The 25,275-nt window shown below is 43.2% G+C and overlaps 1 long non-coding RNA gene across 2 annotated transcripts; it reads right to left on the bottom strand.

The window, feature by feature from the left end:
- Positions 1–376: 376 nt before the first annotated feature.
- Positions 377–23,537, bottom strand: LOC146765785 (uncharacterized). Of its 2 annotated transcripts, none has more exons than XR_014949580.1 (3): positions 20,078–23,537; positions 14,853–15,424; positions 377–12,293 (listed from the first exon to the last, which is right to left on the bottom strand). It is a non-coding gene; the product is annotated as an uncharacterized LOC146765785 (long non-coding RNA). The 2 variants fall into 2 exon arrangements; XR_014949581.1 differs by lacking the exon at positions 14,853–15,424 and having other exon boundaries at positions 377–5,052; positions 10,539–12,293.
- Between the last annotated feature and the right edge of the window lie 1,738 nt (positions 23,538–25,275).

Here is a 25,275-nt window from a genome sequence, read left to right as displayed (position 1 = left end):
TGAGAGCACATCCTGCATCCAGGACTCTGAGAGCAGGTCCTGCATCCAGGACTTTGAGAGCAGGTCCTACTCCAGGACTCTGAGAGCATGTCCTGCATCCAGGACTTTGAGAGCAGGTCCTACTCCAGGACTCTGAGAGCAGGTCCTACTCCAGAACTTTGAGAGCAGGTCCTACTCCAGGACTCTGAGAGCAAGTCCTGCATCCAGGACTCTGAGAGCAGGTCCTGCATCCAGGACTCTGAGAGCAAGTCCTGCATCCAGGACTCTGAGAGCAGGTCCTGTATCCAGGACTCTGAGAGCAGGTCCTGCATCCAGGACTCTGAGAGCAGGTCCTGCATCCAGGACTCTGAGAGCAGGTCCTACTCCAGAACTTTGAGAGCAGGTCCTACTCCAGGACTCTGAGAGCAGGTCCTGCATCCAGGTACAATGGGAAATGCTGATTGTATCCCACTACCCCAGTGCACAACAGGGCTGCAGGGACTGAAGCTGTTTTCCTAAAGCAGAAGCCCACTTGCCTGTGTTATTGTAATGCACAGAAGTGATGCCTTGGTGCTGAAATCCCGAGAAGCAGTGGCACATTAACACCATGCTGCTGGAACACATCAGGGCAATTGTGCTCTCGTGCTCCGTTACTGACTGCAGGGCATGGCAGTAACAACACTCCAGTAACCCAGTCCCCTGCTGAGGTGAAAGAAACATCTTAATGGGAGACCCTGACATTTCGGCAGGCCCATCTACATTCCTGCAAATCAACACAGTGATTGCCCTCGCATGAGGTCACAGGGAGCCCTGTAAAAATATTCAATCACAAAAAAGTCCAAACCCCAAGTCAAAACATAACTCACAGGAGTAAAACCATACTGAGCTCCCACTAACTGCACTGACTAGGGAAACAATCGGGGTGGTGAAAGAAGGGCATTTCAGAGCTCTTCAAGAAAAGCTTTAACAGCACTCTATATCATGAGTCAAAAACTCAAAAGTCTACAGTGGTCACAGAGCAATTCACTTGGAAGAATTCATGCAAAATGTCATTTGTTCTGGCTACTGGATCTGAAGCTACCAGGGCGTATAACTGTTTATTCAGGTTTTAAAGCAACACTGATCCTCCAGCCAGGCCTGGGAACATTTCAGCAGACCCTGCAACAGAAAGAATTACCTATACAAAAGAACTGCACAAGATAAACTGAAATAGTTTTTAAAAAAGCATAAGCCTGTCATAGAGAGTCTCTTTCCAGTTCCAGTGACAACCTGCTGTTCATATTGATTTTGGGTAAGTACAGCATCAGCTGGAGATTAAACCTTGCCCCACCATGGCTCTGACACTACGAGTCCTTCTTTTGTCTCAGTCAAAGCTCAGTCAGTGTAAGGGGGCTACAATGGAAAGTTTGTGCAAAGTGAAGCAGAACATGACTGCACAGCAGTCACCATTTGGAAACCAAACTGAGAGCTAAACACACAAAGGCCTCGTCCCCTTCCAAAGCTGGGACAGTGGGGATCAACATGTACTCACCAGTCCAGCTGGAACTCACATTCAAACAGCCCCTGAAAGCACCAGAGAAGATGTTCTGTGATCTGGCCTTTAAACCACATTTCCATGGGCAAGGCCCTGCTTTCCTCTGCAACAGAAGAAATTTTATCCAGCATTTCCCTTGGAGGTTTTGGGTTCATTTTGATTTTAAATTCCTTTGATCCTGAATTCTTGGGACTTGATTCTTACATCTTGAGAAGTCCTTCATGTCTGTGCAGAGTGGAAGTAAGAAGCTCCCTACTGAGAGTGTGAGGCAGTCCACACTCACCTTTCCATGGGCACAATGTGCATATCCCAGTGCCTGCCTGTTCCTGCCCAGTGTCCCAGGGCAGATCCACCTCCAGCAGCACTGCAGGCACCACGGGGACATGGGGACAGTGTGCTGGCATTGTCCTGTTCTGCCAGCCCTGCCACAGAGGATGTGTCCTCTTGCAGACAGGTAGGACAGACCACACAGGATGTTAATTTATTGCCCAACCTCCTTAAGGGCCATCAGAGCTCATCTGTAGAACGAAGCAAGATGATTCAAGTTGAGTTTCAGCAAGCCAGTGACAAACACTAACAGTGGAACCTTGTCTTCTACATCCCAGAGACCAAGCTCTTCCTGCTCATTAACATTTTACAGCATTTTTATTCATTAGTATTTTTGTTCAGGTGCTCTGCCAGAGGTAGACATCCACTTCTTGCAAATTCAAGGCAACGTCTTTCAAGCAAACCTGTGATGCTCGCAACAATCTTTGTGTATTTAACTGGCATTACAAGGAAAATTTGGGATTTCACTAAAAAGCTGCAGACTATTTACAATGTTTCTTGTTTATTTGGTTTGCTGATGGTGGTTTTGGTGAAAAAAAAATATGAGTGAAACCTGATTAATCAAAACAATCCTGTTTCTGAAAGAAGATTGGATGCTTTCAGATTTCCAGACTAAATCAGAAAGAGACCAAATTTTGTGTCAAAATATGTAAAAATATGACTGTTTAGATTTAAATGTCAAAAATAAATATTGTGTCAGTTTGTGAAGAACTGAGCACAAAGCAGCAGCAAAATGTGAAAATATTATCATGAAACATATAAATATTATTTCTTACCCAGCTACACAGATGCTACTGCACAGCAACAGATCCCATGAATGTGCATGGGAGAATGCCTTCAGCGGGAGGCTTGATCTTTAAATATTAGAAATACCTAAAATGCCAGAGTGAAAGCATAAAGGGCAAACAGATTTAGTAAATCATGCTGATTCCAGCTCTCCCTTTAAAGGTTTTAACATCACCTGCGAAGTATCCAGAGGAGTAATTATTTCTTTTTTAAGTGAACAAACAAAACTTTGAGCAGCCCATCACTGTTTGTTTCTGTTGGGTGCTGGTTTGTGCTGTGATTCCCATCCCGTGCCCAGCACACAGCAATGAGGTTAAATTGGTTTGGATGATATCAGCTATATGTAATTAAACCAGCAGCCCATGGCTGGGCTTTTCTGTGCCCATGTTAGGTGTTAAATTAAGGTCTGATTAAGAGTGTGCTGCTGCAGTGAAGGTCAAGGACTAAAGATCACAAGCTTTGTTTCATCTAATAACAATAAAGACTGTCTGGCTGCCAAATACCACAACAGCCCTTGTTCTGCTATCAGACTGCTGTCCAGCTAGAGGGATCTGATTTCACTGGTATCCCTTTTTAAACCCCACTTCTAAGAGGGTTTGTAGCTATTTCATCTGTATTAAGCAGCACTGTGTTACCCGAGGCTATACAGTGCATTCTATATGATCAAAGCAGAAATGCAGCGGCTTCTGAGGAAGAGTTATGGTGGCTGAGGGGAACAAAATATCAAGGAAGGAGGAAAAAAGATACAGAGCTACAAAATACCAGGTCATGCCACCAAAGTAAACACCCACAGGTAAGTTCAGAGCAGGAGACCACACAATGGTGGGAACTGTGCACAAGTGTTTGCTTGGAACAGATCACAGCCTTGTCCCACCAGCAGCCAGCAGGAGAGATGTGTCAGGCAGGACAGACAGGAGATCAAAGCAGAGTGGTGAGGAGAAAAGCCAGCAACTTCTTTGTAGGATAAAGACAAGAATTGGTGCATAAGGGCTTCTCTTTGCACAAGTGTTTTCCACAAAGACAGGTCAGCAGGCATTAGCAGAGCAGTTATGTGTTAGGAAAGAACAAAATTCCTAACAGCCCAACAAAGTCTGCTCCCAGAAGATGCCCATATCCTTCTGCAATGAGTACAGGGTGCTGGGATTTGTTCGTTTCCTGAAAAGGAGGGTGGAGCAGAGTAAGAAACCATATGGCCCCAAAATAATCTCTCACAGACACATCCTATTCCATACTTGGGGTCCAATTTCAGAGCAGATACTGATTCATTTTTCAAGAGTCATCTGAAGTGTCTTTCATTTGCTCCTAGTACTTCATAGACTATTAATAGAGCAGTGTCATACCTGGAAGGACAATTTTGCTGCTCTGCGAGGCTGCACACAGAAAACTCCTCTCAGGGACGCACAAATACAATAAAGCCAGAATTTGGTCAGTTCTTTGTGAATTACTTGATACATGTGATCAAAAATGTTCCTTGAGGAGTCTTGATGCTTTGCATTGCAGGATTGGAGCTTGTTTCCTGACAAGCTCTGAGTGAACACCAGAAGATTCAATCAATGATCCCGCTCAGCATGGAGCAGCTTCCAACTCTTGCTGTTGCTGTTGAGCTACAGATCCTGCAGAGCTGACTTTGCTTTGGGAGCTCCCAGACTTCCTGGAATCTGAGTTGCATCAGAAGTACAGTGAACACCACAAAATAACCAGGTGTGAAAAATGACTTCTCCAGAACAAAAGAAATATGTTCACCGCCGGGAGCCAGTGCCTGAACTGGAAAGCAGCACTTTACTGAATTAGGAAATTCCTGTACACCTCATTTCTCACCTATTTGTGAAAATACAATGAATCGTGTGCTAGTCCCATTTGAGTCCAATTTTCTAATGATAACGAGAAATTTTTTCTGTCACCACTTAACTTTCAGAACACCATACCTAAAAATATTAGAAAGTCAAAGGTTTACTTTGCTTTGGTTTGGTTCACCTCCTGATCATCCTTATTCCTGAATTTTGCAAGCCAGGATTGTACGCTGAGAACCACATTTTGATTGCCATGTTAGAAGTGGTGAAAGCTTCTAAACACAAAGGTTTGACACTGAAAATATATATCCATATCATGTGGGTGACAGAGCTGAGGAGTCCTGATTAACTCCTGCAAGTCAAAGAAGGCTTCTTTTGGAAGTGACCGTTCATTTTGACAATCAAACCACTGCTGCTAAGGTACATTTCAGAGATTTAAATTTAAGCACTTCAGCCTGGATCCAAATAACATCAAAGTTCAGTACAGGTAGCAAGTCACAGCTCTTGCTGGAGTAGCATGACAGCATCTTGTCCTTCCCAGGGTGAGTTCCAGGGGCTCTGTCACAACAAGTGTCCTGGGGCTGGCTCTCACCACAAACGGGGAGTGAGCTCAGGCTCCTGCTCCTGCCTCTGGAGCTGTTGAGAGAAGGATTTCTTTTGAAAACTTTCCAGTCTTATCCTGGGGAGCTGCATGACGTTATCTCAGTATCTGCACCAGTCCCTGAGCTACACTTAAGCTCCTATAAGAGGGATTGTTGTACATATTATGGTAATGTCATTTATTTATTTTACGCAACTGGAAAATTTAAGGGCAACCACTTCACTTCTGTGCTGTGTAGATTAGAGTGTTCACAGTAACACCTGCTTACTGAACAGACAGCAAAAAAGCCCTTATAGTCCTTCTTTATTGCAATTTATTATTATAGCTTGAATGGTTCCTAGTGACTTCCTAAGATTAATGTTAATATTCTAATCGGAGTCTCCCCTCTGGAGTTTTATTGTGGATTTTGAACATTCATTTCATTTAACATACATATGGGACCAAGTCTGGTGGTTCCAAAAATATTTGTAGTTGGAAATCACAGTGATTTTGTGTTAGGCTTGGTGCCAAAGAAATCACAAATCAGAAGTCTGTTATAGAGTAGTTCTAATTTCTTGGCATCAAAATTCCTCTTTGTATGTGCATAGTGTGATGTTTTCCTGGGCTGTATGGCACTAACAATTGGAAATGAGAAATGCACTGCTTATCTATTTTTCAGGGTTTCTGGTGGAACTAGAGAGCTTGTCTAGCCAGCTGGGGATTCACAGGGATTTTATGGACTTCCTGTGTGAGCTGGAGCCCGCCTGTTGGATATGCATCATTCTCTATCACAGCTGGTGTTTTGAACCAAAAGTGTGGAGTAGAAATTTCATCCCTGATTTTTTTTGGCTGCATTGATTGTTTAGTCTAGGAACTCTCAAGGAGACTTTCTAGGTGCTGGAATTCCTCTTATTCTTCAGTCAGCAGCTGATGCTGTGTGGTGAACATCAGAGTCTAGATTCACATCTTAGTGAGCAAAGATTTATGTTCCTCCTAACGCTCCTTGACGTTAATGAGTATTGCAGACATGTATCCCCATGGATTAAGCTGAGAACATACCCCAGAGTGTGTGTGGAGTTTGTCATTAGGGTATCAGACTATTAAAACCAACAGAGAAATTCCAAGGGTAAGAAAGCAATTGGATCTCTTCTCTCCTCTCTGCTGGAGCACATGTGAGAGATACACTTTAAATCTTCTCGAATTTCCAGCCCTCTCATGACTCCTGCACTCATTTTTGGTTGTCAATGACTTCAAAGAAGAATTGATTGCCACTTTTAAGGCACTTCCCATAACAACATTACAGGGAATATATTGCTGGAAGAGAATATTTCTGTAGCTTTACAGTCGCTAATGAAGGAGACATGGGAGGATTCTTCCTCAAGTGGCTGTTTCAGGGATGGGATCAATAGCATGGGATGACCCTGTGCACTCCTCATCTGGGGATTGGGACTCCTTCAAGAAGGATTATGGATCCTGGGTGTGCCACCTGAGAGCAGAGCATCACCCACCAAAGGGACAGGCTCTGCTGCAGCCCTGCAAGCTGGTTCCTGCAGATCCATGTGCAGGTCCTGGCTCTCCCCCGCCCAGGTTTTGAGGATATTTTGGGAGGCACACAGCTGGATCTATCATCTGGATACCTGGTGACAATTCAACTGCAACACAGATAAACCAGACACAAAGAGCAGACTCCAGGATGTAAAGTCAGTCTCCCCCAAAGCCACGTGTAACACTGACCTGTGGGAGAGAGTCACTGCAGAATTACCACATCCCTCAACCCCATGATCTACCTACAACAAACAACTTTGGAGCCAGGATTCTTGGATTTTTTTCCCAATATCCCAGCCATAGGGCAGACACAATTACTGTGTGTCTGGTTGATAGGAATTTTCTGGGCTGACTTGTCACACATGAGGTTTATTAGCCCTATGTAATCCTGCCTATACCAGCACACTGAAAGATGGAAATAAAAACTTCATGTTTTTCCTCAGAGGCACTTGAGACCTTTTGGAGAAAATTTTCATAGGAGAACTCTAATTTAGCTGATTTGAAAGCACTGGCTCCTGGATCAATTGCTCCCCTGGAAACACACCCATTGCTGCCTCAGTAAAAGGAAGAAAACAATACTAACAGAGATTTCTAAAATACTTTGAGATCTGTGAATATAAAGGGCTGTCTGTAAAGTGTTTAGAAAACTTAAAAAAAAAAAGGTGCTACATAAATGCATATTTATTGCAGTGCTGACATTCTTGTGGCAGCTCTGAGTGCAGAATCAAAAGCAGAGGGGCAGAATGTAAGTCAGAATAAGAAACTGTCAGCCTTTAGCCTCTATCTTAAACTACTTTGAAATGTTGCAGACATTCAGAGAATCTCATTTCCCAATATTGTATGTCCTACAGTAATTACACCAATCTGGAATATAAATTTTCCTTCCCCCTTCTGAGAGAAGGCAAAACTCTTAGAAATACACACAAATAGAGCTCTAATCCCACAAACTTTAATGCCTGTACCTAATGTCAGGCAGCAGAGCTGTCCCACTGATTTCAGTGGCTCTGCTCAGATGCATGTGTGGAAGCATTTGTGTGATTAGAAGTTAATCATAATAAATGCCAGTTCATAAGAGATCCCTGTGTAAACAATCTATTTCTGCATGCAAGTGATGATTTTATTGCTGTTCTCTAATTCTGTGTAGAGGCTTTGTGAAGAAGTCTTATATTTTCTAAAGCACTATAATGTTTCTGATAGTGTTTTTCATTGCTAGCTCTTTGGGGGCTAATTAAAAGAAATATCTGTTAAATTTATTCATTGCTTGGTTCCTTGAAAGCAAGAGGCACCTGGCATAAACATTAAAAAGAAAACCAGGCAGCAGCCAGACCTCATCATATATTAGATGCATTAGGACACTTTATTTATAAATATGAAATTGGTTTTAATGACTTCAAAAGGAGGAGATGCCAGGAGGAGCATAATATGAGCAAGGTCAGTAAAGCTGTCATGAAGATGCCTAAACTCGAAAAAATCTAGAATTTGTACTTACTCCCTCCTTCTCCTCTCAAATAGGAGGTGGCAATTCCAGCTGCAACTGGCAAAAATGTCCATGAAGAAGTGCAGCACTAACCAAGAGAAGCAGCAGATGAGATGGAGCACCCAAGTGCCTGTCTGCAGGGGAAGTGCCATCAGTGGGAGATGAGAAATAGCACATTTCTACCGAGCTGACTGATTCACTGAAACAAACCCTGAATTTTGACCTCTATGATTTAAAATCCTTAAGGATGTGAAATCCATCCTTCTGTTGGGACAACGTTTAAAGAGGCACTTACATTGAGCATATGCTTTACATTCATTTGACTTTAGTTTCCAACAGGCTTAGCAGCGTTTCATTCTGTTCCCACTACAGGCTTCAATAAATCAGTAATGAACAGTGACTCAATACCTTATAATTCAGCATGCATTCAGCATTGTCCCACAGAAAGATGCAATAAATTAATGATCAATAGACTGTGCAAGTGAGGAATATCAGCAAAATGTTCTTCTTCATGAAGAAAAAAAATCTACTCTAAAGGTAGATTTCACCTTAGGACACGTTGTTGTAACAACATGCTGATTTGAGAAAGGTATTTCACAGGAGTAAAGCTGACGTTAGTGAGATCAATGACCAGTTTTAGTGGAGGAACCCCAGTATCTTTTCTCATTTAAAGAGCTGAAGTTTTGATCCAGGTGTAATACATAGGAAAGTGTCCAAAGAGGTTGAAAAAATTATGTTACAGGACTCACATCCACTGCTATTTGGGCACTTAGAAAAAGTTCTAAGCAAAAAGAAAGTTTGACCTAAAATGATGAAAGAGCAAGTTGATTTTGATAAAACAAGAATCAGGATTTCATTCCAAGTTAACCTGTTATGTGAAAATTTAAGACATGGCACAGATTTGTATGAGGTCTCCAATGAACCTGATTGCTCCTACACCTCTTCTAAGTGACACTTGAAACAACTGGCCATGAACAGGAAAGAATTGCTTTAATCCTGGTCGGGAAAAAAACCTTTCAGTGGTTGTTCTCCTCATTCCACATAGTGCAGAACCATTCCTAGATAAGCAGTGTGGGGAAGGCAGGTAGAAGCTGTCCCACCTATTTTTGCAGTTTTAGCACTGCACAGACATCCTGTGGGCAGGGAATGTGACTGCATGACCAGAGTGGAGGAGAGAAATTAAGAATCTATAGTCTAAGGATGTTTTCTGACCTGCTGGAATCCCATAGGTGTGATCTTTTCAAAGAGTGATTTCCCAGTTTTTAAAGAAGCAGAGTTTTGCTGATGTCTTTAATCACACCAGAGGCACCTTGTTTCTAGGGCAGGAACTTTCCTCATGCCCTTGCAAAGAAAACAAACAGATATTGGTTTTCCATCCTGCCCTGACCTTTGAAAGTTGTCATCTCTGCCACTTTTGCACTTTCTGGCCCTGGAGAGACCAGTTCAATCCTGAGTGAGGGAACTGAGCTACCTCTGGAATCACCATACACCTCCTGCAGGTGTTTTCCTTGGAGGTGACTCCATCCAACAGCTAACCAGGTCTGACCCTGTTTAACTTAGGAGAGGCAAGCAGGATTGTCCAGACCTCCAAAAACAAATATGAAACCCCACAGAGCCTCAGGGGAGCCTGAGCAGGAGCAGCTGCAGGCAGAGACACCGACCCAGCGCAGAGCTGCTGCCACGGGACAGCAGGGCAGTGTGTTATGGCACAAATCCTCCTGCCCAGGTGACTTCAGGGACTTTCCCAAGTGACTTCAGGGACAGGCCCTGGCTGGGTTCAGGATGAGAACAGGGCCAGACGAGGGGGAGCTGCAGAGATTGTAAATTATAAAATTACTCATTCCTATGAGCCCTGTACATGAGGCTTCTGCTTCCCCCAAGCCAGGTGACATTTAACCACAAAAAATTTAACATGCCTTTTACAGGGATGTGCACCACTGCCTATGATAAAATACAGGGGTGTGGGAGAGTCAGGATGCAGCTTTTTCAGTGCAACTCCATATGAAGGAAAAAAAAAGGCAATAAAAAGGAAGTCTTGGCATAAGGAAAACATCCCAATGAAATCCTGTCTTTTAATCTTGGCCGCAATCTCCTCTCATCATCTTTCCTGCTTTTTAATGCTCTGCTGCACTTTTTATATTGTTCACTTTATCAACTTCACCTGTCTCAAAAGTCGATAAAAGCAGAGGCCACAGTTTTAAAATCCAGGCAAATGAAGTGAGGCACCAAATTGTTCAACTTCTCCAGAGGTGCTGACTGCTCACAACTGTCAGGAGCAGCAACACAACCCGTGGGTGATCAGTGACTTTAAAAATCACTTAAGTGCTTGAAGAGGAACATAACTGGAAAACACAGAGGATAATACTTTCAAAAGCCTCTGACTCAAGAGTCACTATTTTACTTTCAGAAGTGATTTAAGCACTTGGGAGTTCAAGAACTACTTAAAAATCAAGTGTATTCTGAAATGCATAATAGTTTCTGTGCATGGTGTACAGATAGCTCTTCTGGTAATGTACTTACCCAGAAGTTTTAGACCTCTCTCAGGAAGATTCAATATATTGAAATTCCAGTCCAGGATTGGCCACACTGTCACCTACACAAGCTCCACCAATATTCTAATGGGAAAGTAACTTCCCATGCTTATTGCCTGAGGAAAGCTCCGTAGAAGAGTGACCTAAACAACATTGTACCGATTGCTGTTGAACAATCTGAGGAAAGACTCTCCTTTTTTAATCCCTCTGATGGAAAATGTTTTTTTCAGGCTTTCTCCTGTTCCCATTTCTTTCCTGACATCTGTTCATTGTAGGCACACAGTTTGTGGTAACTGGGAGTGGGGCTGTGGCTGAGCCTCATCCCCAGTGTGTGAAAAGCAGGTGAGTGAAGGCAATGAGCCATGGAGTGCCCAGGTGCACTGACCAAGCACCAAAGGGAACAGAGGGCACACAGGTATAAAGGTATAAAGAGGGTATAAAAGTTGGGCTGGAGAACAGGAAGGGCAGATGCTTGCAGCCTTTTGAGATGGTGTGATGTTACTCTGTATGGGCAGATGCTTAAAGCCTTCTGAAATTGTTTGGTGGTATTCAGTATCGTGGCCATCTCAACTGTGACAGTCCATCCCTAAGCCAGCAGTGTCCCACCATGATGTATGTGAGCTTCCAGAACTCTCAGAGCAGGAGGAAAACATTGCTAAGTGTACAGAGACAGCAAAGGCAGGCGTGTCATGGCTTAAGCCAGCTTGTTGATAGAGGAGGTTTACAGCTGTCATTAGTGAAATGGAGAAGAGGCTGCTGACACAAGTTCACACCACTGACAGCTACAGATCAGGAAAATATCTCAGCACATAGCAGTGTTTCACTGCTGAGCTGTTGGCCTGAAATTCTGTTAATGTTTATCCAGTGTGCTGATCTTTAACACTTGGATTGCTGCTGGTAGCAGGGAGTCAAACCAGCCTGAGGCTTCCCAAGGTGAGTGTGGTGTGTGGCCAGAGGCAGGTCACAGCCTGGCAAGCCCTGCCAGCAGTCCGGAGGCAGCTGCAGCTAAAGGGGTCGATCAGCTGGTACCTCCTTGGGCTGAGCTGCCTGCATCTTCAGCAGCTCCTCAAGGCCCTGGGGAGGCTGGGGTGGTTTGCACATATCCCACCTTTCCATCAGGAATGTGGCCAGTGTCTTAGGCAGACAGAACAGCTTGGTCTTGCCTCTGGAGCAGAGGCTTCCACATCACTGTTTTCAGGTGTTCTGACACCACCATTGCTGCCCATCACTGCAAGAGTTTTCTAGAGCACACTGAAGTTAATATCTTTGAAGTATTCAGGTTTCAAGCGTTTTCTTCTTGTAAAGATATGTTTTTAATAGAAAGGCACATGCTATTTTCTCTTTCTGCATCTCTAAAGAGGAGGAAGGTTCTCTGTTACCATTTTAGAATCTCTTTTCCCTGATTGAGTTCAAGCTCTTTCTTTGGAACAGCACTTTAGTGTTTCTTCCTTAATTTAGACAAGGTTTAAATCACATATTTTGGTGCATTCATTATTCTTTGGTTTTCTTTTGCTCAGAGAACCTGTTGGCTTTCTGTTCTTTAACACCATACACCACTCCTAATTCGATCCTGGCCAAAAAAGTTTTCTCTCAGTTTGCCTCCTGGCCTGATGTGCTGCTTAGATCTCCTTCACTGCAGAAAGCCTTCCCCTCTTCTGCTATTCATCACAGCAATTTCACATGCTCTCTTCAGCTGTTCTCTCCATGGGCTGGTGAAGCTGGTACGGTTATTATCCTCTTTATCCTGTACAAAGTTTAAAAAAAAAAAAAAAGATTATTTATGGATAACACTGGGGACCACCCATACAGCAAGAAAAATTGTGAAAAAACTGTTGTTTTCATGCTTTGGGCAGTTACATGCATGCATAGCTTGGATCAGACAGACCTTCCCATTTGACTTCTGTTCTCAGTAAATATTTGTAGTTTTGCTGATAAAGCAGTGCTGGATTTCTCAGCTGGGCTTCCATATGGACCATAAGCTGTGGCACTGGATTATAGACCCTCATTCAATAACAAGCCTTCTTGAATAGTTGTTTGTTTCATTCTCTAATTTGGTCATGAAAAATCTGTTTAGGAATCAAATGGCAGAACAAAGTCTCCAAATACAGCTGCTTTGGCTGTATTATTAATTGCTGTGAGGCCCATGGCAATAGTAACAAGGGCTCCAAGGCATGAATTATTTTTTTATTGTGACCTAAATGCAGTAATTTGTGTATAGGAAATGGAAAAAATGTGGAGGACATTTTTTTTAAATTATATTATTTCTATTTCATGCACCTTATTTTTGTTTCAGTCTGGTTTTACTCATGAACAAAGCACATTTCTTGTTTGTGCCTGCCCTGGCTGAGCACAGAGAAGCTCCTGAGGATGGGCACTGCCTCCTGGGGGGCTGAGTGCTCTGACCATGGCACGAGCTGCACAAAGCTGATGGAGGGGGCAGAGTGAGCATGTGCCCAGGGCTGGGGATCTGCAGTCCATGGAGAGGAGATGTATCCCAGGACAGCCCCTGTGCCAGGAGAATTCCTGTGACCAGGCACAGGACAGTTTTGGCACAGGGCTGGTGAGAGACTTGAACATCTGATTCTGAGCTCAGCATCCCTGGCCTGCCCCTGACCCAGCTTTTCAGGGGGACACCCAGAGAATTGTCACCCTCTGTCCCCTGGAAATGACTTTCCATCCCCCTGCACACAGCTCAGCCACAGGGAGGTTTCACTCTTGACTCAGAAGTCAAAGCTGTTGGCCACTTCTAAGTTCACTAGTTTGTAATCAGTAGTTTCTTCCCAAAAGATAAAATATTACTAAGAGGAACATAGAAAAATAAGGTTGACTTCAGACCTCAGTTTTACAGCTTTTTCCCTTTTGGAACTAATAGCAACTCTAACACCTCCCTTTTGCCCACAGAACTCAAAGTGCTTTAAAAAGGCAACAAACATCACTGACAGCACTTTACAGTGAGGGAAACAGAAGCACAAAGGGGAAGGTTATTTATCTGAGAACCCTTCAAGAGACCAACAGCAGAGGTAGGAATACAACCAGTAATCTGCTGTCTAGGAAAGCTGATCCTTGGACATGCTGCTTATAGTGGTCACATTTCTAATACCAATAAAATCTGTGTTTTCGACCTCTCTGACCCCCTTATCAGTTCTTCCCTCCCTTCTCAGCAGACACATTCCCAGTTAGTCATCATGTGACAGTGAAAGTCCCTCTGGGATGGACTTATTGCTTCTATTGCTAAAGCTTCTTTTTCCAGGCCTCTTTCTTAGGTGCTGGTTTTCATGAGATAAATTTTATGTTTTGTGCAAAGCAGGGAGATTAGGCATGGGGGAGGTTCAATATGTTCAATAGGTAGTTGAGACAACATCTTCTATATAAAGATTATTTCAAAACTGCCATCGGTGCAAGCTGCAGCTGAATTTAAATGCAGCCTTGGCTTTTTTGCAATTTCCTGCCAGAAGAGCAGCACTCAAACTGTTTTGAAATAAAAAAGACACAAATGCTGGAAGTAGGCAAGTGGGCAATTGACCTCACCAGAGCTCAGTGCTGGTGTTAGTCAGGCATTTTCCAACTAGAGGGGTTTGGGTTTTTCCACTGTATGGGGGCAGGGGGAAAGAAAATCCCGATATCTCAGAACTGAAACATTTTGCAGGAAACACATCATTTTCACAAAACACTTTCTGGGAAGAATCTTCCCGTTCAGCTTGAGGCTGATGGACCAAAACTGATTGGGAAAGGATCCCAGCATAGCCAGTAGCCAGCACGTTCCCTGGTGATGTGGATTTACACCATGTGATACAGGAAAGGTTGAGCTGGCTCCAAATAAAGCAGAGCAAGGATTTGAGACAGTCTTCCCACAGCAAATATCCCAACCTTGGGGTCATCCTCTCTCTTCTGCCCTAAGAAATGGGATTTTTATGAAGTCAGGACCCAAAAAGAGCAATTGTGCTCAACAGATTGATCCCACTCAAGGAGGTGTTTGAGACCATAAACATGAACCTTGGTCTCCTACATCCTACAGAAATATCCTCAGGCTTTGGCATGCTGGGAGCTGAACCTGTTTGCTCACTTGTTCTTCCTTCATCAAGAGCCTTATTTTCATTTTGATGAGACAAAAACTCTAAAACTTCCCCATTTTCCCTAAAACATGTTTTGCTTTCTAGTCAGCTTTACTCAGCATTTTAAAAGAGAGTCCTTGGTCTGATACCAGGCATTTAACATCTGCCTCACTTTGGGGTTGCCACTGACACCAAATCTAAAAAAAAACACCCAAAACAATACACACAGAATGAGAAGCATTTTTTCTTACCTCACCAGGCTGTGAATCAAACCCCAAACTCCAAAATTTCCCAAAAAGTGTCATTGGGTTTGTTTGCTTGTTTAATAAAAAATAAAAGATGTGTTCTTTACCCTAAACCCTCATTTAGAGAAGCAGGAGCCCACACAGGAAAGGTCTCTGGCTGCTGCTCTGCCTTCTGTACATTGCTGGTTGTTGATTTTTTTTGTTCCTAGTCTTGGAGAGAAACTGGCAGGAGTTGTGCAAGGAGCTGGGAGCAGATGATCCCTTTGCTGCAGCTCTGTAGCTGCTGGAGAGCAGAGCTCCCTTCAGCGACTGCCTGCTCCTCACTGTGGGCTGAGTAACTGCAAACCAAACCTCTGTGGGATGCACCAGGTGAGTGGAAATCAGGGAGTTCTCAGCAAGAAAGGTTTCAAATCACCAGCATCAAATTTTCACTAGTGTCGCATCTTCCCCAACATACATAATAAATAAATCCAGAGAGAAGTGAAGGAAGGCAGAACTGGAAATGTGCTCAAGAGTCCTTTGATGTCCCAGTATTGAGGGAGCCTGTGGCAGGTTTTCTCAGAGGGTCAGAGAGGCACCTGTGGTGGAGAAGAGGATTATAAAATACAGACTTTCAGCTCATTTTCTTTGGCTGAGGCCAATAATTAGATCCCTCTTTCCAAAACTGCTCAGGCACACAGGAAGGATGATGCTGACAAAAGTTTCTTTAATCTGTTCAAGTTCCCTTTGGAAAGAAGCTCTTTCTCAACCCTACCAGTATAAAATAATGCTTTAATCAAAGCTAATTCTTCTAAATTAGGGTCTGCATTTACATGGAAGTAAGGATGACAATCTGAAAGAATATTAGCTGAAAGGTGCTGAAAAATAATGGCATTTTTCTGTCATTATTATGAGGAGGAAAGGAAACTGTACATCACATGAAAGGTTGACCAGCTGCTCCTGTTACATAATGGATGGGGACATTGCTGATTCAATAAATGCTAAGAATACAGAAATTTATCTACAAAGACAGATACTCTTGTGTCCACATTAAGACTTTACTAAAATATATGACAGAAATATACCACATATTTCCTGGTTATTTCTCTTTGCATGCTGGTTTTTAATCTCTTTTCCCCCCAGTACTTTTTACAGGCACTGAAGAGGAGAAGTGGGGGGAGATTGGTGCTGTAGAAAGCAAGGACTTCATCTTAACCACATAACAGGGGAAAAAATAATTTCCAGACTAGAGAAGAACTAAGCTTTGCACAGCACTTACTGAACCCGAGTAAGATTTAAAACTTGAGTGAGTGGCAGGTACATCACAGCCCACCTTCAGAGACAGTGGCTGCAAATGAGGGGGAACTCCAAGAACTAATGAGCAGCTAAATACTCACTTCCTTCTGTCAGTAAATTTACAATATACTCGAGGAAGACCTCAAAAAACCTCCACAGACAAATTCTGAGTACATTGTCAAAGGAAGAAAACAGCTCTTATTAAAAAAAAAAAAAAAGTCAACATTTGTTAAATAAAACAAACCATGGTGCTGAGAGTGCAGCTGAATTCAAAGGCAATTCTACAGTTACCTGGAAGAAGTGTTGGGAGACAGAAAACTTCTATTTCACACACACATCTTCTGCTTCCAGATCAGAACTGGATATTTGCTGAGATAAGATTACCTCACACTGGACTCTGTTTAATTCCTGTCCTGTCCTTTGCAGAATTCAGTTCTGGCTGTATAAAATACTCCAAAAATGTGGAAAAGAGAGACATGAGGAGAAAAACAATCACGTCTGCTGGTGCAGGTAGGCATGTGAAGGTGCCTATATGTATATATATATAAATATATATATATATTCCTATATATATCCTGTACATGGATATGAATTCATGAGCTGGGAGCTTGGGAGCTTTGGGATGCCAAGGGTGGAAGCAGCTCCTGATACTCCTGAACAACAGCTCTGCATTACAGATAGACTAGATGGGGAAGTAAAAATAAGTTACCTGGCCTTTCTAACTGTTTCTGGTTTCTGTGCATGAGAAACACAATTTCCAAGGGTTCAGCTGCCATTTAAATAGCAAAACAGACATCCCAGGGATTATGAACAAGATCTCTCTGCTCTACATGCTGGACTGTATCAGCAGAGCTGGCTGTATTTCATTTGGGGCAGCAGAGCTCCATCCGTTTGCAGAGGGCAGGGAGCTTCTGCTTCCAAACAGCCCATGAGGAGAGCTCTGACCTGCAAATCAGGCAGAATATCCTTGGCTCTGTTTCAGCATGCAAATACTGCTTTTTCTCTTAGAAATATTAAAATTGAATGATCCAGTGAGGAGGTCTTTTCTACCTACTTTGGTTATGGGTCTTTTGAGAGATTATCTTGACTATCAAGTAGCTTTTAATGTTTATCAGTGACCACAAGATCAATTTGCACTCTTGGAAAATAAATACAATTCTTGCTTACAGTAAAAATCAAATGTGCAAGTATGGAGGAAAAGAAGAGTGAACAGGATTAATAAATTACAATTGTTAGCAAGCACTAACATGTATCGAAAATGGCAAATTCTCTGGAGTACAGCTGAGCTGCTTTTATTCAGGTCAATGACTTTTTTGTGATTCTCTCCTCTAAAAAAGAGCATTTTTCAATGATTTATGTATAATAATCTCCACATCAGCATACCGTATTTTTCACTATTTGTTTGTTAAACATGCAACAAGGATCTCACACTGAAGCCCTTAGCCTTGAAAAGCCAACTGGGATAAAGGCATAAAAATATACATATAAAATAGAAATATTTATTACTGAGGCTGATGTTTATGATTTGACATGTAGGTGAGGGGAAAAAATACATCATGTTAGATTGCTGAGTTAAGGCTTTAATGGTGTGGCTTTCAGACAGATACCTTTTTTTAAGGAAAAAAAAAAAAATCACTCATTCACAAGCCACCAGAGCAGGAAACTGCAGTAAGTGTTGCAAAAGCAGCTTGTCATTGGTCTGTGCCAGTGCTGGCTGCTCCAGCCTGCAGGAGTCAGAGCTGGACAATAAAAATTCAAAACAAAAAAAGAAAAATAAATTAAAATTTGATTTAAATGGTTCAGATGACTTGAATCAATCCAAACAGATTTGCAAGTTGTTGGGTTCAGGGTGGGTTTTTTTCAGGACTGAATTCCATCGTGCCATTTTCAGCCATCTCTGCTCCTGTCCTTCAAAGTGCTCACCCACCACTACCCCCCCAAGTGCCTGTTTCAAGTGCTGACGTGCTGATTTCTTGAAAAAAAAACCCAAAATAAAATTCAGGTGTTCATTTGTTTGAGGTCTCATGTATTCCAAAGTCTCATCATCCAGTCTAAGAGCAGGACAGAGCTCTGTGACAAAAAGGTGACAATTCCCAACAGTGAATCAGGAGGCTGAATTATTACCTGAGGTAAAGGCTGAGCATGTTGTTTCTTTGTCTTAAATCACCAGTTCCTCCATGGGAACACCTCTCCCCAGGCTGGAGAGCTCCCAGGGGGTCTCAGATGATCCCAAATCACTCTGGATAATCCCACCAGTAAATTCATACTGGGGCTAATTCTCATTTTCACTCAGAAAATGTGAGAAATGCAGAAGCCACATATGGGAATTCTACATTGGGAAAAATAGCACCACATGTGAATAGTGACAGCATTTTGGAGGTTATAATTTGTTAAAGAAAATATTCCAATAATTTTTATTATTTGATTGACAGGTGAAAATCCCAGCAGATTTCTATTTCAGTATGAATTATGTTTTTTACCAGGTCATACCATACGTGTTCCCTACTTCTGTAGAGGATTCCATTGTCTTTTCTATCAGTAGAAAAATTTCACCAATATCAATTCTATTTTCAAGTCTGAGGGGGGATGGAGAGACCCCACACAGAGAGGGGGAAGGAAGGGGACAAATCAATAGATAAAAAATCAGATTTCCAATATCTCTCGGCTAACAGGTCTGTCCCACCCTGGCCAAGACTTTAAAGGCAACCAAGCCTTCTGAGTAGAGCTATATTCTCAAAATTGACTGGGTACTTAGTAGGCACTGAAGTCCATAAATATTTCACAAGGAAAAGAATGCATTTCTCAAGCATTGACTAGCTACATATATTATTTATATGAAACCATAACTTAAGTTGAAAAACAATAAATGCTTCAACAACAGACCTGTTCACAACCTACTCCATTACTAAGTAAAGTAGGCTCTGCCTGCTCCTGAGGATCCTGTATCTATGCAGAAATTCACTGAGACCTGCACAGAAACCTGACCTACAAAGGTGCAGGGTGAGATTGCAGTCACTGCACCAACACAGTTAACTTGAAATTACATGGACAAGAGATTACAAGATGCTGAAAATCATTTACATTTTATATTTGTGTTGCACTTTATGCTCATGTTTGAGGTCAGGTCTCCCACTCTAAATAAGGCCAGGGAAGGCACAAGAAGGGAGAGGTGTTACCTCCCTTTTCATACCCAAACCATCAGAGTTCAGGGAGATTAAGGACTCATTTTCCACCACCATGCACCCAGCACAGTAGCCACCATGGCCACTCATCAGTAGCCTTTTCCAGAGGAAAAAGGTGCTACAAAAAAATATGTGGGTCAGAAAAACCAGAGATTGCAGATTCCAGATTGATGCCAAAGGGCTCCTGAAGATCTGGGAACTGCACGGAGACTTTCCACTTCCCAAAGAACTTAGCTACAAAACTCCCCCTTCTTGGTGAAGGATCTTCAGACAGGTTTTTAAATGGCTGCTTTGTCATTCAACCTGTTCAACCCCGCCGAGGAGGCTTCTCAGAGGAGGTGTAACAGACTAATGCTCTTTTGCCTGAAGCACTCATAACATTAATGGAAGTTAATTCTGCTGGTGGAAAAGGTTTAAGTGAGTTTTGCTAGCTCATAGCCACAGCTGGGGAGAAGGGAAAAGCTTTTGGAGCAAGTGGATCCAAGATGTAGGCATTACCTCCACCATTTATGTGTTTACCACTCAGCTGGCAGCTAATGGCCCATGTATAAACTCAGGATGAAAGTGGGTAAAATAAATTGCATTCTTTGGAACAACCATCTCTTCTTTCAGTGGCACAGAAAAAAATATCCAAAATGCACCCTGGAAAGCTATTTTGAGTTTGTTCTTTTGGCAAGACACAGAAAGTGCCAAGATAAAGTCAGTCAATTCAATATTGTGAAGGGAGAGGGAAAAGGCAATAAAAACAGTGGAAGCTCTGAAGACAAGACTCACCTCAGTGCAGACAGCAAGAAGGATATTTATGCACTATTTATACCATTCCAAGTGCAAATTTTGCCTTGCATCGATTACAATTCGTGCCTCAAAGTTCTTTCTGCAGCTCTGGCCTAATTCTAATAATGCAGAGGCTGAGGAAAAGGGAAACTGCAGCCACTTTGGCAGGATCAGCTGGCACATCCCTGTCCCCTCCCAGCCCAGGGCATCACACACATCCTGACAAACATGCAGACAGAGCAGGCTGGAAGCTGCAGCACGGCAGGGGCTGTTTTAGCAACAGAGCATCTCCCAGGCATTTCCTTCTCGTTTCCTGGCTCTGCCTCCATCCCCTGCTCTGGGCAGAAGTGGGAGGGCTTGGGGTGCTTGGTTTGGCAGTGATGTGCTGGGGCCAGGCCCTTGGCCACTGCCAGGGGAAGGAAGTGCATCAGTGGGATGTCTGGCTGATATTGTGCCACCCCTGCTGTCAGCACTGCCCTGGGAAGGACCAAGGCAGAGAGGTGTCCCTGCTGTCCCTCCAAGCTCCCAGTGACCGTGCAGCCATGGCAGGAGTGAGGCCTGACCCAGCCCTGCTGTCCCCTTCCCTGGCAGAGAAGAGCCCAGGTCCCCACCCCAGCTGAGCACAGCTCTGAGCACTGAAGCCCACCCACTTATTACAGCACTGCTGGTTTCTATGGCAGGTGAGAACTAAAGCAGTGGGTTTGGATCCAAGAGCCCTCAGCAACAGACAGGAAGAGAAATAACTTTGGGAAAGGGGGTGTTGACAAGCAGAGACTTGTGGAAACTGACTGGAAGGATCAGGAGTCTGTACACCCAGCACCCCCCACTCCTACAGCAGCCAAAAAGGATCCCCACCATTGGAGCATCACTGCTCTGTGTGCTCCATTTTTCATTGAAAAGGCATTTTGGGGAAGTTCTGCTTTGGCTGGAAGAGCCTCACCCTCTACACTTGCTCCTTGCAAGGCTTCTGCCAAAGAGGATTTCTGGGAGCCCCAGATATGCCCAGCCCTGAGCTCCACATGCCCACTAAAGCCAGACTCCACAGCCTCTGTTACAGGTGGTTCTTTGCCCCAGCAAGCTGATCCTCCCAGCTGGAATTGGTGGCACCACTTAGCAGGAGGCAGAGAGTGACAGAACCCCTTGAAAGGATCACTCAGCTCTGTGTTCCACAGTGCCCTAAAAGATTGGAATGCACGTGCCCAGTTTGCACAACTCCAGCCCTGAGCACCCCTCCAGGAGGCGATTGCCTCTGATTTCAGCAGCACTCAGGTACCAGGGAGCATCCTGCAGAGCTGGGCCAGGGCACAGGCAGCTCCAGGAACGTGCTGTGTGCAGGGTGCTGGGAGCCATGGGCAGCCCCAGGTGATCCCAGTGCCTCGTGCTCATCCTCAGCCGATCCCACAGCGAGGACAGAGGATGAGAGTAGGACTGTGTCCAACCCCAAGCCCTCTCCACACCACTCTCAGGCAGGTTTGGATTTGCACAGGCTGCTTGTGAACCCTTCATGACAGTGGGAAATCACATCCAGCTCTGTCACTCTCAGGGCTCACACTATAAAACCTTCATTGCTCCAATCCGTGAAGCAAAATGACAAATGGCTCCAGTCAAAAGCTCACAGTCAGGACCTAAATCTTCCACCACCCCCTTTCTGCCTGAATTCATTTTAGGTGTTCTGTGAGATAAATTGAATTTTGCATTCTTCCAACTGCAAAAATAGATTGTTCTAGCTATTAAACTAAATATATGAAGAAAAAAATTGAGAACATGAAAAAGAAAGGAAATATTAGTGTACTCAGAAGTCAGAGTCATGCTAAAAAATCACAGTGGTACTGAGACACCTGTGCTATTTTTCTTCAGGGGCAGCAAGGAAGAAAAAACAAAAGGAAATAAAAAAGAAAAATCCCACACCTTTTCAGAGAGTCTTTTTGAAGAGAGTTTAAGGTTAAAATAAAAGCAGGTGTCATAACTTCAGCTGCACTGCACCAGCTCACTGACTTCAGTGGGAGCAAGGGCCAAATTTTTTTAATCTTCTGCTTATACCTCCAGCAGCTGTAGGGCATCCCCTGAGCAGTATGGGGGTTGTGCCTGAATGAGAGCTTTTGCCCAGCATGGTTATGTTCTCCAAGCAGCCTTCCTCCTCCCTCTTCCACAGGGCTCACACATCATTTTTCTCTAACTGGCCAAGTTCAGTCCTGAACAAAAGACACTAGAAAATCTGAATTGTCCAGGAGGCTGTGGTTGGATGTCCCAGGACAGGGGCTGGAAGCTGTCCTGGTCCCTCAGTCATCATTACCTCTTCTCACATCCCTTCATACTGCTTCATGGATTTACCTTCTACCAACACTTCAGTGAGAGTTCTGCACTCCTCAAGAAGTGAAAACAAAAAATTCCAGATACCAAAGCTCCAGGGGCTAAAACTGAAGAGATTGGTACCTACATGTTTGTATAGCTGGGCCCCTGACACTATAAAGCAGCAACTACCATTTTTTTGAGTCTTCTATCACCTCAGTCACCTGCTAGACCAGATCTCTTGGGTCTGCCCCTCTCACCAGTTTAGTAGAATATTTTTTTTATTCTGACAGTTGCAGATCAAGCCCAACTGGATCTATTTACCAGATTTGGGGAAGAAACTCTTGAAAGATGAAGATACTTTAAATTTAATAATCTGATTTTTTACTTAGAGAAAAATATTTTAAAGTTGATGTTTCATGTCAGATCAAATAAAATATTTCATTCCAGTTAAAGTTTTTACTGATTTTTTATATTCAGCCAGCAAACAAAAAAAAATATTATCAATTATTTCGACAGTGCTGCTTAGATTTGGGCACTGAATAGATCTCAGTGCAGACAAAAACCAAACAAGGGCTGTGTTGCTAACTCTGATCAGCTTACTCTTAGTTCTGCAATAGTGGATTTTTTTTAAAGCTCCAGCTTCTTGACTCATGTGATTCTATGAATATCTCAGCTTGCTTTCTCACTGAAAGTAAAGGCCTGACAATTTGAGTTGCAAACATAAGGTTATGTGGTGAAGCACTAAATGCCCCAAACAAGCAAAACATGTGTTTTCCCATCATACTGATTTTAAAGTCAATCTCATCATATGGGGCAGATAGTATTTGTGATTTTTGAACTCTTAGGGTAGAAACTACTGCAAATTACTTTCCAGGAGCTATTTGAGAAAGAAATCTCCAACCCTGGGGCTTTTGACCCTTCTCTCTTTTTGGCCTTCTCCCCTGTGTTTTGGGGAAGGAAACCATCAGGCAGCTCAGCCCAAACCCGTACAAACAGCAAGAGTTAATTTGGTGCAATGTATCTGAGTGTAGTAACTGATTACATTTTTCCCCAAAGGAAACTTCAGTTAATTTGGTTAGTGACTCATATGCCAGGCTGCCAATTACAACACAGATGATTACACACATAAATTCACGTCGGAGTGGCTCAACGATCACAGGGAGGGGAAAAAAAAAAAAAAAAAAAAGAAAGAAAGAAAGAAAGAAAAAAAGGAAAAGAATAAAAAAGAAGCAGAAAGGGGGGGGAAAAAAGCTCACCTTTACCTTCCTGGGACTGGGGGTGAGTAAGAGCCCACCTTGCAAGGTGCTGGGTGCCCATGCAGGCCTCTGGAGACTGAGTGCCAAAAGCTGTGAGACTGGGACGTGCCATCCCTGCAGTGGCAGTGTCTGTAGCTTTCCATTTGGGATTTTCACTGCAGAAATGTGTGGCACGCTCTCCAAAAGATTGTTTGCCAGTATCGTTAGAGGAATCCATAGACAAAGAGAGCAGGAAGGAGGTTAAATGAGCAGTGCTTGGCAGTACATCAGTAAATCATTTAAAGATAGCCTGTGCATACCAATACCCCCCCCCCCCAAAAAAAAAAAAATCCAATTAAAGTAACTTATTGCAAACCCAGTCCCATTTCTGAAGTGCTTTATATTCCTAAGGAGGAGTGGAAGAGGGAAAGGAAAGAAACAGGACAAGGAGTGAGAGTCTGATGCTATCACATGAGGAAAGCCCAGGCTGGGGATGGGAAAAGAATTCCTACATGCCTCATCAATCGGAATCGATACCAAGGGGGGTTGGCCAGGCTCCTGAATACAAATATTCAGAGAAAACGAGACTTTGCTCTTAAAAGCAATAGGAAGTTCTGACATCGGTGGCAAGCGTAGGAGGAAGAAGGTTTTCTTTTATCTTAAAAGAAAGATACTTCACTGGCCACAAATGTGTTTCTAGCTAGACATCCCTCCAGATAAACAGCTGCATGCATTTCTGCAGCCAGGGTCAGCAGGCTGCTGTGGGGGAATTCTTGCAGCTCCTTGCTGGGGAGGTTGAAATCCTTTACAAACAGTAATTAAGCTTCGTGGCACCAGGGTACTATTATACCAGTTTTACAAGGGAATAAAAAGAATGTGGCAGCAAAGTGATTTGCCCAAGGTCGTCCAGCAAGTCCGTGTCAGAACCAAGTACTACATGCAGATTCCTGGTCTCCCACCCTTACCTCTCACCAGCAGACAAGCCCCCTACCTGGGCCTTTATTAAATAACAATTACAGAATTTATTAATTTTAATTTGGAACTATGCAAATTGACTCTTTCCCAAAAGACAGCAATTGGATGTTAAATAAGTACCGAGTGATTATTGCAATCATATTTGCTGACGAGTGGATCATCAGTGTAATGTGCTGGGTTCAATAAAAAGGTTATTGCCTGTCAAATAAACATGACGAGCAGAGTCTGGACTGACGTGGGACAAATCTAACAGTCATTGGCTTTGGTGGGAACTTCAGCTGCTCAGCACCTTTTAGAGGCTGAGTTCAAGTACTTTTTGCAATATGTAGAGAGAAAACTGGTGCTGCCAAAGCAGCACTAACTCCATTTGCAAGATGACCTCAGGTCAGATCCTGGCACCCTAAACTTGGTTGTGAGAGTAGTTAAGTCTCCCTGATTTCTGTAAAAACAGCTCAGTGTGCAATGCTGTTCTTAACAAGGGTAAAAGTAGCAGAAGTAATTCCTGTACTATGAAAGGATGGGATGATTTTAGGATTAGTGTTCAATTAAACGCAGAAGAAAATGCTCCTGATTTTAGTATATCTCAGCAGAAGGAGAGAGCTGTAAATACAGCTGAATGGTCAGATTAGGTCTTTCAGAGAGATGGCCGGCACACAGAGGAAACACTTTTACGTTACCAGTTCCTTTTGTGCGAGT

Source organism: Lonchura striata, chromosome 19, assembly GCF_050655825.1.
Source record: "Lonchura striata isolate lonStrDom1 chromosome 19, ASM5065582v1, whole genome shotgun sequence".
NCBI lineage: Eukaryota > Metazoa > Chordata > Aves > Passeriformes > Estrildidae > Lonchura > Lonchura striata.
This window is presented reverse-complemented; position numbering and strand designations above follow the sequence as displayed.